General features: G+C 42.2%; 1 pseudogene; it reads left to right on the top strand.

Moving 5' to 3' along the window:
* Positions 1–3,107: 3,107 nt before the first annotated feature.
* LOC148137824 (uncharacterized) lies at positions 3,108–5,472 on the top strand (annotated as a pseudogene).
* The last annotated feature ends 11,618 nt before the right edge of the window (positions 5,473–17,090 follow it).

Below are 17,090 nucleotides of genomic sequence, written 5' to 3'. Positions count from 1 at the left end.
GGCCATTTCCCCTGTTTCACATTGACAATATCGGAGTCATACGGGAAAACGCTTCCCTCAAATATCGATTAGCTCACCACAAGGCCATATCTCGAAACGGTGCTGTGTACGGGGTGCCGCTTACAGGCTGCAAGCGGCGGGGGGCAATTACCATCTGCCCTCACCCCTTACAAAGGAGTGAAACAGTGGAATGTGGGTTCAACCGGACACAGTGCTGCACCCTTGAAATCGAACCCACGGGTCCCCACCTCACAAGGGCGGGGTATGGTGGAAGGGGACAGTATTGTGTTTCCACTCTTGAAACCTCATTTTGGTATAACGGACTGCAGTGCCCGATTCCCCAGCACGAGTTCTGCTTCACCTCCAGGCGCCCAGTCACGATTGGGCAAGCTCACATCTCAGAGGTCCGACGACGGAACCCCGAGTCCATCCAAACTACCGACAAATTCAGGGACACCATCAGGGAATATCAGGAGCCCGAACAAGCCCCCATCCCACATTTGGCCGAGGTCTTACTGGAGCTTAGGACCCGTGTAGGACACTCAGTGAAACTGTACCACCAGTTGCAATCACATATAAAGGACCTAGAGGAGGACACAGAGACAGCTCTGCAGTCCCAGGGCTGGACACAGGGGTTGTGGCATTGGGGCCTAAACGTAAACCTACATCCCTGGATGCGAATCTTCTCGTACACCATTGTAGGCATACAGTTACTGCTGGCTCTGCCCTGGCTCCTGGTGGCGTGTTACTCATGCCGTCAGCACAAGAAACGAAAGGGCAGAAAGACCATGTTCCACGCCATAGACACCTGGCGGGCGATCAGGCACCACGAGCTCACAGGGATCGAGTTAATGTAACCATCTCCCGGGACTATCCAAAGGCCCCATGACTGCAGCATGATGGCCGGCGGAATGTACCGGGCGAGGAACCGACTTTCAAGATATCGGCATCGGGGGTGTGGACGTGTCCAACTCATGCCGAAAGGGGGGACTGCAAGCGGGAATCAGAGCCGCCCCGCATTTGCCACGGGACTATGCCTACATCGGTACAACTATAGGAATTCATTTTGTCTTTTAAAAAACGGCAGCCGCAGCTTAAACCCACAGAACGCAGCAGCTGCCGGTCCGCCCAAGTGAACGGGAGATGGGAGCCAGCGGACAGATCAAATCCACACTAGGCCTGACACTAGCCATGACTCATCGACCGAAACTCCGGAGCTAATTAATATGGAAACCCATCTCCTAATCAAATCAAGAGACTGACTAAAACACACCCATGTTCATCAATACAGAACCCTCCTGACACAAAGGACAGGCATCCACCAGACAGGAACGAACAGACTTATACACACCAGCTCCCCAAAGGAACAAAGGGGGGTGTGCTAGCCCCCAGCCCTCACAGAGAGAGACAAGCAGGTAGTACCCGGAACCGTTTAGATAATCCAATTAGCACCCTATTGTGTGTACTCTGCAACTCCTTTGGGACGGCTGGAAACGCACCATTTGCACCTACTCCAGCGATGATGGGGAACCATCATCCCATTCATACTCAAAATCCTCACATCCTGACAAAGATAGGTATATAATGTGTAGCAGCGCGCGGGAACAGCAGAACAGCCGAGATTCGGACCTCGGTTGGTCTCCGCCGGTGTTACTGTCTCAACAAACGTTCCCGATTGTTGAACCGCACTCTGGGCTCGGACTGATATCATTTCATCCGCGCTAACACAAGGACAAGAAAGAAACATAAAATGTATCAGCATCTTTGGAGAGAAATCAGAGTTAAGTTTACAGTTCTCGTGACCCTTCCTCAGAAATGTTCTGCAGCTATTTTTCGATTTACTTTCTGATTTTCTCTAGCTGCATTTCTTCCGGCTTGTATATGAACTAGCTGGTCAGCTCTTACATCGGGATCTGGCATTACCAGTCATAACATCAACAGGACTCAAACATACATCTGGGTTTCTTTGTTCAGCAGACCCCGAAAATGAGCATGCATGTCCAACAAGCAGTTCAGAAGGCAGACTTCATGTTAGCCTTTTACACAACAAGATTGGATTATCGGAGCAAAGATGTCTTGACTTAAGCGAACAGAACACTCATATGATGGCACCTCGTGTATTGTAAACAGTTGTGGTTCCTTGCCTTAAGATGGGGCGTTTGGAATATCTGTATTTAGAAGTATTTGGCAACATTCATGAAAATACCGAAGCTTTTAAAGTGATTGGTACAAAGTGCAAGAATGAGTTTTGTCCCGATTGTGTGGGCTAATATCATAGCAGTTCCCCATTAGCGAAGAAAACCATTTAGGAGTGAGATAACGAGGAACTTCTTCAGTCAGATGCTGATGAATCTTTGAAATTCTCTGCCCCAGATCTCGACTTAGTAATGATGTCAAAGAAGATATAAAATACCGAACAGCTATGCTTTGGAACAGCTGAGATGTTTTCACATTGCTGGAAGCTGAGTCCAGCCAAATACACCATACATTTCTTTGTTGTCTGAACAACTGTTCACCACCTATTATTTCATTAGCCCACCCAGAATGTCAGGCTTCAGCTTGGAGCCCTAAACCTTGGATATTCGTTTCCACATTAATCTGTAGTTAAATGGTTAAATCATTCTCATTCACAATCAGAGCTCCACATTTGTTATGCTCAGGCTTTAGCCACACTCGCGTTTTACAGACAGCACATTCATCTATCACATCAGTATTCCATCCGTCAATCTCCAACACATCGTTTTATTCTGACTCAGCGGGAGTTGGGTTGAACACAGTTAACTGAACTTGTTTGTTTAGTAACTGTGACTAATGCCAGTCTTCATCGCTCCTAATTGGGTACTTAAGGGTGTACTTCACCTCTTCATAAGTAGCATCACTCGATTTGTTCTCTCATCGTGTCAGTGGCTTCAAACCCCTGGTACAAACAGTGATGAGTGATACCAGAAAACGAGAGCTTGAGAAAGAGAGACGGAGGATATCATAGTTTGGTACTGGGAAATGACAGATTAGAATAATGCAACTATACATAAGAATCTGGCAATGAGAGATTGGACAGATACAGCATTTGATTCGAATACAAGGACAACAAGCTTTAAAGCAGTACAATGGATTGGAATATCAGAACTACCGTTTGGAATGGTACATTAATGGATTGGAATGACATAATAGATTGGGATGGTACGATAACACTGCAAAATGTGACAATAAATTGGAATGGTACAAACATAGGAAGGGGTTTCTTTGAGACGTTGCATTTCTTTACAAATAATGTTGATCGGATGTCACTGAATCATCGTATTCGAACGCTCCTTCGGATGATTCAATTCATTTATTATCCCATTCTTGCTATTGTTGCAGTGCCTGGTAAGTACGTTGCACTACAATACACTGCGATACGCATGGTACGCCCCTTGCTGCAGTGATTTTCATTCTTTTCTTTGTTCATTCTACAAATCATTGATAGCAGTCTGACAACGCTTGAAATTTACTCTCTTACAGTTGCTGCTTCTACTCTCCTCTATGTCGGGCTGTTACACTTTTAATCCTGGCTGTCTTGCAGTCTTACTGACGACTCACTGATTAAGTACCACATATCCACTGACTTCATGTCCATGCAGTTGAAATACTTTGTCGATTTAATCTATCATATTTGTTTTCATTACAAGCAGCACTGCTTAACTGTTGGCCCAGTCATACACTTCCATTAGCATGACATGTCTCCAAAATGTATTTGCACATAAGTATATCCTGACATGTCTCATCGCTCAACCATGGTCATATGTTCCTGAGGTTTCATTTCGTTCTTTTCAAGAACAAACAGAAAGCGTTAGAGCAGCCTAACAGCTATGATGATATTTCGAGCAAGAAACATAACTGACGATTCCATTCCGATATAATGAGTCCTCAAGATTTAATAAAAACTTGTTATGTCATTGTATACATTTTTGCACGCTAGTATGAACACTGAAGACTTTTCTTTTATCCTAAGGCAGATCCCACTTATACAGGAGTACAGCAATTACGAGCCGGAGGAAATCATTGAGCTTTGGGAGTGTCCTGCAGTGCAAATTGTAAATTGCACACAGAGTGAATGTTCAATATTTTAAGCTGGGTTCCAATTTTGTGCGTCACTTTACTCTGTATATAATCCACATTAATGCAGGTCTGTTCGGTAATTATCAGGGGAAAGTCGTTTTTTTGTTTCAAACCCAAACTGATCAGAAAACTATTGCATTGAAAAGGTGTGTCAAAAATTCATACTAACTGACCTCTGTGTGACATTCCAAAAATAAAGGTGAGCTCCTGTGATTTATAGCATGATCCAAAATTCGTTGAAACAATCAGAAACATTAATTAAATCTCATCTCATATTACTATTCCATGCTCTATGTATGGAATGGCAGTAGTTAGATAGAACACATAAGCTAAGCATTGCTGCAAACTTTCGAAATCATGAGCACAGAATGTCATTTGCACGTTGCAATGCGTCTTCAGTATGTCTGCTAGTATTCAGGCAGGGTATTTTAATTCATTCTTTGTTTTCCTCACAGCTAATCTAGTAACCATTGTTATCTTGTCACGGAAAAACTGCGGTATCTCACGAAATGTCACTCACTACCTAATGACGATGGCAGTGGCAGATCTCCTGGTTTTAATCATTGACCTCATATTGCGGCACATTCTATTTGTCTATAAGGAAGAGCATCATTTCTTAGAAGGTATCCTTGCATGTAATATCCATGCTGTCCTGCTTTATGCAGCCACTGACTGTAGTGTCTGGTTCACCGTCATTTTTATCTTTGATCGATTTGTGCCCATTTGTTGCCCAATTCTTAAAGTTAAATATTGCAGTGTGAAAACGACAGCTGTGGTTCTGAGCACAGTCACTGTATTCAGCCGTTCGAAGAATATTTTCTGGTATTTTATATTTACAGGTCACTACTACCTGAGGAACAGACACTGGTTTTGCTGGCTGAAAGGTGATGTCAGGTTTTCTCCGACGTGGGGGGGAATTGAGTTATGTCATTTCACATTAACGCCGGGAATTGCCATTATTCTCGTTCTGCTTCTCAATTTATTAACCATCAAACACATTACAGTGACCAGCAAAGTCCGAAGGAGGGCCCACAGTCTGAGGACAAATAAAAGCACCAGAGATCCAGAGATGAAGAGTCGAAGGAATTCAATCATTTTGTTGTTTCTTGTCTCAGGGAATTTTCTACTGTCATGGTCAGTATCAACAGTGTATTCCACTAAAACTTCCATTCTCCATACTGGAGAATGGAAGTTTTAGGTTATTCATCCCTTTCTATACCTCTTTATGTCATGAAACTGGGTTACATGCTCCAGATGCTCAATTGCTGCACAAACAGTGCGATTTATGTTGTGATACATTCTAAGCTCAGAGAGGAGTTGAAGATTATGTTGAAATATCCTTTTACTCCAATTATTAAATGTGTTAAACATTGAGAGTGAATATCTATACCATCTGCAATCCATGCTGCATCAGTTACTGTGCAATCCACACTCCTGGTGTCTGATTTTCAGACACCTTTGAACAAAGGTTATGTCGAGGACTTTTGCTGCGTTGTTTTTGTCTCTCTGATCTGTTACCCTATATCAGTGCATTTTTCCCCGGAATATTGTAGCAAAAGCGGAGAGGGTGTGTCTGCCTATGTACATCATTGTATGTTTAAGAAGACCAATAGATGGAGGAGAGGTTCCAGTGAACGCTGTGCGAAGAAGAAAGAATGATGACAACATGACGAAATGCCGTCCAGTTTGAGGATGACAAATACGAAAATAAACCTGGCTCCTTAACTTAAATAACAAACCCCTGAACGCACATTTGGTTAGATTGGACTGAAAAAAAAATGAAATACCAACGCGGTGAATAAGCAGTAAGGCGCTGTTTATGACACATTTTGCAACTCTCAAAAAGGATACTTTTCACTGAAACAATATTTAAAGGGAAGGGTGAACGATTCGTGAATAATTATGGAAGTAAAGAATTCTATCGAGGTGAATCAAACTGTTAATGCTGTGAGGCTGACGGGGAGCAGGTTTTTGTTTTTAAAAAGAACCAGCAATGGATGATTTTTCGATAAGTGGAGAGTGCAGAATAAAAGTGTGAAGTAACAAGAAGCGCATCGAAAAGAAGCGAGTAAGAATTTATATAAGGGTAGGTAAAAAAATGAGAGCAGCTGAAGGATTCCTGAATGAATTGATTTCGTAAATTAGCAATGGTTAAATAGAAAATGGTGCGTATATAGAACAAACGATTTGCATCTCTCATAGACGAAGACATTAGGAATGATTCAATATCCGGCACTAAAGCAGGAGTAGGGATTAAAGATGGAAAGTAATCATTGTACAATCTGCGAAAAACGTGTATTTTCATGAAGAATATGTCCTGCAAGGGTGTTGGGGAAAGCAGGGGGATAGCGCTTTGTAATGATTCTACCTTGAATAGTCAATGCAATGACAGTGGCCCAATTGAATTCTGTCTGTGCTGCAGCAATTCTGTGATTCATTTGGGAAAACTAAGCGCTCCAAATGTGATCTAGGTCCCGACCCGTGGTTATTTGAAATGCAGAATGTTGAAAGAAGTAACAGCTAAAGTTTTGGAAGATTATGTGCAATTTTGCTGATTTCCATTTTTTTGGAAGGTCCCATTTGATCACAAAACCAGAGCATCAGATATTATGCATCTTCAAACAAATTCAGTTTAATGGGCTAAAACAGGCAAGGTATTAAATCAAAGCCCTGGAGTGCTCCTTATGTTTTAAGTGGGCAGCCAGACTCATTTCAAGTACCCTGGACCAAGATGTGCGCAGAAAATGTCCCCAGTTGCAATTCCTGGAAGTCTGGCATTTGGACCTGGAATGGCGGCTGGGAAGTTTGTAGTTTCCACGAAAATGAGGAACTCATAGATATTAAGTATAGGAAGGTAGGCACACAGCAGTATAAAACACAGACGCAGGAAGAGAACAGATGGCCATCACGCAGATTATGAGGACTGAGAAGGAAATGCAGGAATCCACTGTCGATATTGCCTTAAAATCAGACATTGCACTTTGCATATTGATGAGGGCAATGGCCTCTGAGGGGAAAGCATCAACAGCCAATTCTCAGACACCTCCACATGCTCCGCTGCACAGGGGAATATTGAAACGTGTGGAAATACAACATAAATTCAATTATAAGAAGAACAGATGGATATCTCTGTGACCACAAACATGAATGGTATGATGCATCATTAGTGAAAGGATCAGGGAAGTCTCTGAACGGTAATTTGACCTCCTGGAAGCAGTCGTCATGATATGCATTCACTTCAACGAAGTACGTGCAACAAAGAAGGGCAAGATCAAAAATGCAAAATATTGGCTGTTGGGAAGGAGGCTAAAAAGTCGCACTTCAAAAGTCGTGATGTCAGGATTGATAGCAGCGTAATATTCAATTCGAGAGGAAAAACAGGATAGATCAAACCAACACGTGACAAAAGAGGTGGTGTGAAAGGGACGTTTTCAGGTTGCTCCAGCATTAGGAGTCCTGGTGGAGGTGCGACCAGCAGGAACTGGATTGATTCCACCTGGTCAGAACCATGACTGATGCCCATGGGGGAGGATTAGGGCTTGAAGCTCGGGATGGTATAAAATAATTTGTCAGTGATGTGGGAACCATGAAATCAAGCAAAGGGGAACCACGTAAAGCAGCAAACGACAAAAGGGAATAGAAATAATAGAGCAAAAGGCAGAGCAATCATGGCTCATAATCTAAAAAGGGCGATGTCAAAAATAATGGGAAGCAGATACGTAAAAGGCAAACCTGAAGACATTGAATCTGAATAGAGGGAACATTCAAAATAACGGGATTAAATTAATCACACGAATAAATGTAACGCAGAGATATCATTGAGATCAGAGACTTGGCTGCAGGACGTCCAGAGACAGGAAATGATCATCCAGGAGTGTTCAATATTTGGATAGGACAGCCAAAAAGTAATAGGTGTTGGAGCTGAATTATTCCTTAAATAGGATATAAACATTTTATTGAGTGATGTTATTTGCTCAGACAACGTAGAATCTTTGTGTCGAATTGAGAGATACTTGGAGGCCAAAAACGTTTTTGTTATGCAGACCACCAATCAGTCGTGATACAAATGACATTAAATGGGAAATAAGCCTTTCTTGCCCGGAATTAATAGCTGTAGGTGTCGGTGATATTAAAATACATATAGATTTGGCAAATAAAATTAGTCACATCTTTGTAAATCGTTGGATTTTCTGGAAAAATATATCAATTAAATAATTTGAGAACAGAACACATTAACGTGCGCATTACTCAATAAGAAATAAATAATTGGTTATATCGTTCTGAGAGATCCCTGAGTGACGAGTGAACATTATGCGACAGTTATCTTCATTATGACTGAGAGTCAACAATTGATTCTGAGACGTGAATCCTGAATCTTAATAAGAGAAAATATGATGGGCTGTGGTGTCCGTTAGCTGTTAAACATTGGGAAATAAAAAGGATAGCGATGGATAAGCAACGACAAGTATTCAAATACTGACTACGTGTACTACAGAAATGGTGTGTTACTACGTGGAACAAAAATGGACCACGCCAGTCCTTATGACAGAAGTTAGTGATAGCATTCTCGGCTGCACGGTGGTTCAATGGTTAGCACTACTGCCTCAATGCACCAAGATCCCAGGGCAGATTCCAGCCTCTTGCGACTGTGTGAATTTTGCACATTCTCCCCATGTCTGCGTGGGTTTCCTCTGGAAGCTCTGGTTTCCTCCCACACTCCAAAGATCGGCAGGACAGGTGAATTGGCCATGCTAAATTGTCCACAGTGTTAGGTGCATTGGTCAGAGGGAAAGGGATCTGTGTGAGTTACTCTTTGGAGGGTCGGTGTAGACTTGTTGGGCAGAAGGGCTTGTTTCCACACTGTAGGGAATCTAATCATTCAATGCAATAATGGAGGCATTTAAATTGTTATGAAAGTCAATCGATTCAGAAATTGTTTATCAATAAAACCAAGTTTGGAACAAGGGATCAATTAATAAGGGGGAAATATTGAATGTGATTAAATTCGCTGGGAACATAATAGCAGGATGCAGAAGTGTACACCAGCAGATAAAGAGACAATGTTCAGTTAATAATCAATATACGTCGCTCATAATCATAGTGGCCATAAGTGAAGGATAGTAGTTAAATCTTCTAAGGATGAGACAACGAGTAATTCCTTCATCTGGACACTGATGTGCTTGTGGCATTCCTTATGACAGATACCGCCTGAGGTCATAGATATGCCATCCATGAAGGAATTAGCGGCAGAACATTTACAAAATAACCAAAAAGTCTGGTGCAGTTTGCAAGCTTGGTGAAAAGCGCATCTTGTTTCATATCTTTATTGATATAATTACACTACGGTTTAGTCAAAAGGGGCGGGATGGGCAGCAAATGAAATGATTAAATGAAAAGTGTTCAAAAAGTTGCCAAAGAATCGGCGTGATCCCGATTTTCCTTCCATTCTTGTTCCTCGTTGGAACATACCATTTCTACAGATCACAGAGTCAGTATTTCAATATTTGTCGTTGCTTATCAATGGTCATCCTTTCATTTTGCAATGTTTCACAGCTAACTCACACCATAGCCCATCGTATTTTCCCTTAATAGGTTTCAGGATCCTCGTCTCAGAATCAACTACTAACTCTCAGACATAATGAGGAATACTATCGCATAATGTTCACTGTTCACTCAGTGATCTCTCAGAATTATTCCTTTGCCTTTGAATAATGCCCAGGTTAAAGTGTCCTGTTGTCAAATTATTTAATTGATGTATTAGTCCAGAAAATCTACCGATTTACAAAAATGTGGTTAATTTTATTTGCCCAATCCAATTAAGAATTCAAAGTTCTGGGATTGCTTTATTCACATTCACAGCGGTTTGACCAAATAAGAAGAAATATTCGGAGCAATAGGCTATCCTGAGATCATCAATCTCAAACCACTTTTGGAACATGTGGCGTCACCTTTAGATATTGAGAAATTGGATCGCATGGACAACATGGGGAAATCAGCTTTAGAAACAAAGGTAAATCGCATAATGTTCAGCTGGAGGGAGACCACAAAATGAGAGCTGACTACAATTTTGAGCTCTTTAATCACAGAGGAGATGCTTGCATTGGAGGTTGTTCCAAAAAGGCTCATGATGGTCATTTCTGGGGCTAAGGGAATTTCATAAGCATATTGGAAAAAGATGAGAGGATATATTAACGAAACGTAAAACAAAATTAATAAAGGGTTTGAAAGGGTCGATTCTGTGTTTTCTTTTGTCTTTGCAAGAGAAGGTACAAATCAAGGGTCAATTACAAAATAAGTCATCATCCATTCAACAATCAATGAGAAGGGGTATCCTTCATTGAGGGGGTCGTCAGACTCTGTAATTATTTCCCGGGGGTAGTGGACACTTGGTTACAGAGCAGTCACTGACAAGGAACGGAGTATTACGAAGTGTCAGGCAGGAAAGTGCATTGACACTACAAACAGATAGACAACGAAGCAAGAAATATGACAGACTCAGTGGCCCAGTGTGTTTCTATTACTTGCAATCCCCTTTTGGTGCTGTATGCCCAATTTCCCTTCGCCTATTCCTCTGCATCCCTTTCTTTATCGTAGCCTTTCCTGTAACTGGCTCATCTTCTAGCTTCTTGTGTTTCCCAGTTATGATGACATCAATCGCCTTCCCATTCTCCAGGGTCCTGCAATCCTTTGACAATGCGGGCTGACAGGATCCATTAGCAGACAATGAGGTACTCAGATGTTGCGAATTTGTGAGCAAAAGCCGTAAGTGAAGGGAAATGCAACAAATTACATAGCACTTGTGCAGAAAATCATTACAAAGAAAGTGAAGCTTCCGAAATCTGTCCAGAAACATGCCTTCACTTCAGAGTGAGAAATTCACATGTTAACTGACAATCCAGGAGTATAGGCATGATTGCAAAAGGCTGCAACGCCCAGATGACAACAAGCTGATCGCCTTGTATGTGGCGCTTCCCCATTGCCTGACCCAACACCACTGCCAGTTAATTAGTGAACGAAGACTGGAAGCTAACTGTTAAAGCTGCATCAATCGTGGTGTCTGCCCTAGCAGCACTCTCTTTCAGAGCTGGATGAATTGTTGCTCCACCTCTCTCAACTTCTGGAGTTCCTGCATTTCAGTCGTGATGAGGGGAGGACGACAGACCACACATTTATATTTTCTTATGTCAAGGCAGATTAAGATAACCGCCACACCCACCCGTGAAAAAGATTTTTTCTTCACTTCAAATAAGTATTTATGTCAGGGCTGCAGTTATACCAAGGGAGTAGTTATTGCAGAGTGAATTCTGCGAAGAGCATCGTTGTGTTGTGCTATTTGTTGTGTTGGGACAAGTTATATTCGGAGTAGTTGTGGCAGCGAGGGAGTCAAATCAGTGTGTTTGCGGTGTCAGGGTGATCATGTAACAGTGTCGTCATGTCAGGGTGTAGTCCTGTCTGGGATATTCACGTCAGGAGGTTAGTCACGTCATGGACAGTTTGATCAGAGTAAGCGTGCCAGTGGTTCATGCTGACAGGGATGAGTCATATCCGTTCGTCGAGGGTAGTTGTGTTACTAGGTAATTGGGTCTTGAGGAGAGTCAAGTTAAATGAAAGACGTGTGCGGGTCGGTGCATCAGGATATAGTTATTTCGCGAAAATTGTGTTCCGGCTGACATTTTGTGGAGATCAACTCAGCAGGAGACATGTCGGGATAGTTACCGCAGGACAGGGTCGCATCAGGGGCAATATGATGAGTTACCTGTTTTGGGGTCGCCCTGTCTATCGGCACTCATGTCAGGAGCAGTCTTTTCAGTTATTGTGAATAATTATGAAATAGGGCAGTCATACACTGTTGTTAAAATAGCTGCATCAACATAGTTCTATAAGGGGTCGTTGTGTCGGTGAGAGTCGGATCGGGGGAATTCAGGTTGTACGTTATTCATATTTGTAGGTCGCAATGTCAAGATTATCTGGGTTGTGGTCGAGCATGTCAGGAGGTAACTCGGTCAAGGGTAGCTGTATAAGGTGGCATTTCTGTTGGGGTGCAGCACTGTCAGGGTTGAGCACTAACTTCAGGAGGGTGGCTTTGTCAGCCCTCAGCCATGTGAGAAGGTAGTCATGTTGAGTCATATTTTTGCCGGGGATTTTTTTTGAAAGTGTGTAGTATTCTCATTGGTAAATAAGTCGGTAGGGCAGCCCTGTTAGAGAATGGACATACTGAAGGGTAGTCAGATCAGGCCATATTCATGTGTGAGTACTCTTCTGATTTGGTCATTATCTCAGAATACGTCTATGAGGGAATATCAATGTCGGGGTTCATCTTGTGCACAGTAATGCTTTTACAGGGTTGTCACATCAGCAGATAGTTGTGATAGGGCAACAGTGTTTGCGGATCGTCTTGTTTGGGCGGTAGTCTTTGGAGAGGAGCCGGTCGTCAGATCGGTGATTTGGCTTTTAGTCATTTCTGTCTGGGTGAAATATGAGTCAAATCAGAGAGAGAGGGATGTCTCCATATTCTGCTTCTGCAAGGTGAATTAATAATACTAAAATTTCAAGCGTATGAATGAAAACAGGTCTTGAATCATTTCTGTATCTCCTACGCTGAGAGAATTCAAGACCAACTCTGAAGACATCTCTGCTCCTGTACCCAGGTTCATATTGCATATTTTACTTTATGTTTTCCGTCTTCAGTCTAATGTTCAAAAAAAAAGTCTTTGCACAACTTGTTCCATTTCATCTACACGAGACTGACTGATAATGATGTACAGTGTATGTATCTTGCTTTAACCTTCCAAATACAGTCGAATGATTTCGATGGTGCTTGTCCATCAGTCAGTTTTGCTTTGGTCCTGTCAGACGTTTCATGTTCGCACAGCAATGACGTTGACTTTCTAAATTGGGAAAGGGAGGAAAGAGAAGAGACTTGGGGTTCTCTGTGTGTTTGAATGGAGCACAGATTCTCCAGAATGCTTGCTGGATAACAAGTTGCAAATAGGGGGAAAGCGAAATACCACTGGTTGTGTACACATAATTTAGAAAATCTGAGATGATTGAAGCATGTAAGAGAAAAATAGGACCTGATGAAATAGAGACAGAGAAAAGAAGTTCGGCGAAGTAACACTTTCCCTTTCAGAACTACATTTGTGTCGTGTTTCTTTCACCACCATTAACGGCTGCTTTGTCTTTTGCCATTGCAGTCTGCACCAATCATAGTTCCTCTTTCTGACTTTGCTTGAAGAAATTAATAAAGCCATGTTTGAATATGGTTTAACGGGCAAGAATTTGCACTGGATTCAGACATTAACTCTGCATTCCCCCTCTACGGAAGCTTCCGAATCTGCCGACACTATTCCAAAGGCACTGCTGTTTGCACCTGATGTCCAGCACTATTAGAATTGCAGTAATAAAAAAGTGCTGCTCTAGATCTTGGAGTTAAATGGCATCTGACTTTTTTCTTACGAAACAGGAGCTCAAAATACCTGCCCGAGTGGGCAAACTAAAATGCATACTTAAAATGTGGAAGTGAAATAACTGGCACAGAGAAGTCTGCCCATACGGAGAATTTGCAAACCGTTCAAGGAAAGATGTAGGGGAGAACGTGAGGCATAGGACATAAAACAGTACGGCACCGCACGGGCCCTTCAGCCACGATGTGGTGCCGAGCAATTATCTTAATGTAAGATTAAACTTACCTCAATTTACTGCCGTCTATGTGCTATGTTCAAAAGTCATTCAAGTACCCCGACTGTCTCTGACTCTAATACAAACACTGGCAGTTCATCCCGAGCACCTAACATTTTCTCCGTGAAGAACCTATCCCTAACATCGCCCTATACCTTGCTTCAACTACCTTATACTTATGACTACACGGACAGCCATTTCTACCCTGGTGAAAAGTTTCTGGCTATCCGCTCTATCTATGTCTGTCATTACTTTGTGCATCTCTATCAAGTCACCTGTCTTTCTTCTTCTCCCCAGAGCAAATCGACCGAGCTCACTCAACCTGTCTTCATAAGACAAGTCCTGCAATACAGACAGTATTCTGGTGAATCTGTGCTTTGTCCTGTCTAAAGCATTACATTCTTCCTTTAAATCGGTGACCAGAACATAACACAATATTCCAAGCGTAGTGCAACCAGTATTTTATAGAGCTGCAGCAAAACCTCGAGACTCTTAAATTTAATTCCCCGGTTACTGGAAGCCAAAACAATATACGATTTCGGAACAACGTATCAACTTGGTGTCAACTTTGAAAGTTCTCTTTACATGGACCCCAAGATCCGACTGTTCCTCCACACTGCCAAGAATTATGTTTTTCATCATGTAATCAGCATTCAAATTCGTCCTTCGAAAATGAATCACTTCGCATTTATCCAAGTTGAACTCCATCTGCCAGTGGTCAGCCCAGGTCGGCATCCTTTCAATGTGTTGAAACAGTCCTTGACACTATCTACACCAGTACCGTACTTTGTGTGGTCGGCAACTTATTAACATACTCCTCCACTTCTTATCCAATTCATTTATAAATACTGCAAAGAGCAGAGGCATAACACTGACCTTCTGGAGGAATAAATGCCCTCCACGAATACTCGTTGACTTCATTTGGCCAACCAGTTCTGTATCCAGGCAGCTAAATTCCCAGATATCCCATTCCTCCTACCTTTCTGAATGAGCCTACCGTGGGATTATTCTCAAATGCCTTAGTGAAATCCATATACTCCACATCGACTGCTCGACCTTCGTCGACTTGCCTCCTCATGTCCTCCAGGAACTCAAAAATTCTTGTGAGACATGACCTGCCCTCACAAATCCATGCTGAATATCCTCAATCAAAATAAGTTTTTCGTTCCAAATATTCATACATCTTATCTCTAAGAATTCTTTCCAGTACGTTTCCCTACCACATACGTAGTACTGACTAGTCTGTAATTCCAACGAATTCGCTATTCCCTTTCTTGAACAGAGGAACAATATTCGTCTCCTCCAACCAGATCCTTGGTGCTTCGACCTTACACAAGCTTTGGTCTTCCACTTTATGTGAAAATCCTCTTCTCTTGTCATCCAAGGCTCTTACCAATCCTTCCCTGCCTCAGTTGGACAAGGTAATCCAACACTCCCAACAAGCGATCCTTATGTTGTCTCGACGTTTCTTTTGCGCTTTTCCTGCAGAATAATTACTCCCAATTTATTCTCCACTTTCCGCCTAATAGCAGTAAAATCTCCTCTGTTCCTATCCCACTCCATGGTAATCGTAAAGGTAAGGCAGTTGTGGTCACTGCCACCGAAATTCTCCCCTTTCAAAGAGATCTGACAACTGGCCCAGTTCGTTGCCAAGCACCAAACCCAATCTGACCTCCCCGCCAGTTAACCTACCTACGCATTGATTCAGGAATATCTCCTGAGCAATCCTGACAAAATCGGTTCCGTCCAGACCATCTGCACTCAGAAACTTCCATCAAATTGGGCAAGTTGAAATCACCCATAAGACCAACATTTTTACATCTGCACTATTTCAAGATCTGTTGTCCAATCTTTCCTTCAGTATCTCGAATGCTATTGGTGAGGTCCATACAATACACCCAATAAAGTGACTGCTCCTTTCCCGACTTTCACCCATATTGACTCTGTCGGCAAACCCCACGTCCCCAACATCTTCCTTTTCTACTGCTGTGATTCAAAGAGGTCTTGGAACATCCAGCAACTATGGTGAGTTTTAAAATCAATTTCTCAATTATGGCCACAACAACGGAGTTCTAAATACCGGTCCATGAACCAAGTTCATTACTCTTATTACTGACACTGTTTCCATTGAAACAGGCACACTTCGACTCATCCCTTTGTCTGATGAACTGTTTATCTTCCTTTGGAAAAAGTGAAGACTGCAGATGCTGGAGATCAGAATCGAGTGTAGGTTGTTGGGAAAGCACAGCAGATCAGTGAGCATCCAAGGAGCAGGAGAATCGACATTTGGGCCTTATTGCTATTGAAGCGTTCTTGTCTGAATTGTCTATTCTCCAGCTCTTCAGATGCTCGCTGACTCGCTGTGCTTTTCCACCACACCACTCCTGACTGTATATATTTACTCACAGATTCATTGCATTATAATTCTGCTCATTCAACAACTACCCGTCTTCTGACTTGTAGCTCCGGTTCCCATTCACTGACTGACTAATTTAAACACTCTCGAAATGTCCTAGTGAAGGTAAACACAAATATCCAATACAGATCCAAGTTGTGTTAGCCATTGACACATCCAGAATGGAATTTGTCAGTTCACCAATAGAAAAATATTTAATAAGAAGTATTAGTACCTGCATTTCGTCGTATTTTCCCTCATGAAGTTAATAGCCTACAATATTTTGGCACTTCAAAGCACACAAAATTCATTTTAAATGTTAAGATCATTGTCACCCCAACTCCACTCTCAAGGAACACATTTCAATGCATAGAAGTCTTTCCTCCATTTCCCACAAAGACTTCTGATTTTCCCTTGAACATTACGCATCCAAGTTACTGACACATCAACGAACTGGAAGAGTTGATTTCTGTTCAGCGTGTGCATTCCCCTTTAACATATAGACGTCCATCAGGTCCCCCTTAAACTTTACTGTTCCTGAGAAAACAGCCCCAGCTTTTCTAGTATTTTTGCATATTTGAAATGCTCCAAACCAAGTAGCATTTTTGTGAAAGGTATGCAATCCCTCAAGTTCAATTGCATCCTTCCTAGAGTGCATTGAACAGAGTGCACACAGTACTCCAGCTGCGGCATGAGCAAAATTCTGACCAGGTCTAACCTGACTAGCTGCAACTCACTTTGTTACTTTCCAAATTGATTCCACTCTCGACAAGGCACAAATAAAGGATGTCATATAATGGTCCTCATTCAGCTGGATGAGGACAGCACCATATCACTTAATAAGGTCGATAACATCTCGGATAAAAGGTCCCATATGAAAAGCGCCATATCCTCAGTATTCTATCTCTCCACCTTTGAT

The sequence above is a fragment of the Chiloscyllium plagiosum genome, unplaced genomic scaffold (genome assembly GCF_037043375.1).
Source record: "Chiloscyllium plagiosum isolate Xiang-an unplaced genomic scaffold, Cpla_swu_hap1 HiC_scaffold_42, whole genome shotgun sequence".
NCBI classification, from domain to species: Eukaryota; Metazoa; Chordata; class Chondrichthyes; order Orectolobiformes; family Hemiscylliidae; genus Chiloscyllium; species Chiloscyllium plagiosum.
The sequence above is the reverse complement of the archived record's forward strand: the minus strand, read 5'-3'. Positions and strand labels throughout refer to the sequence as shown.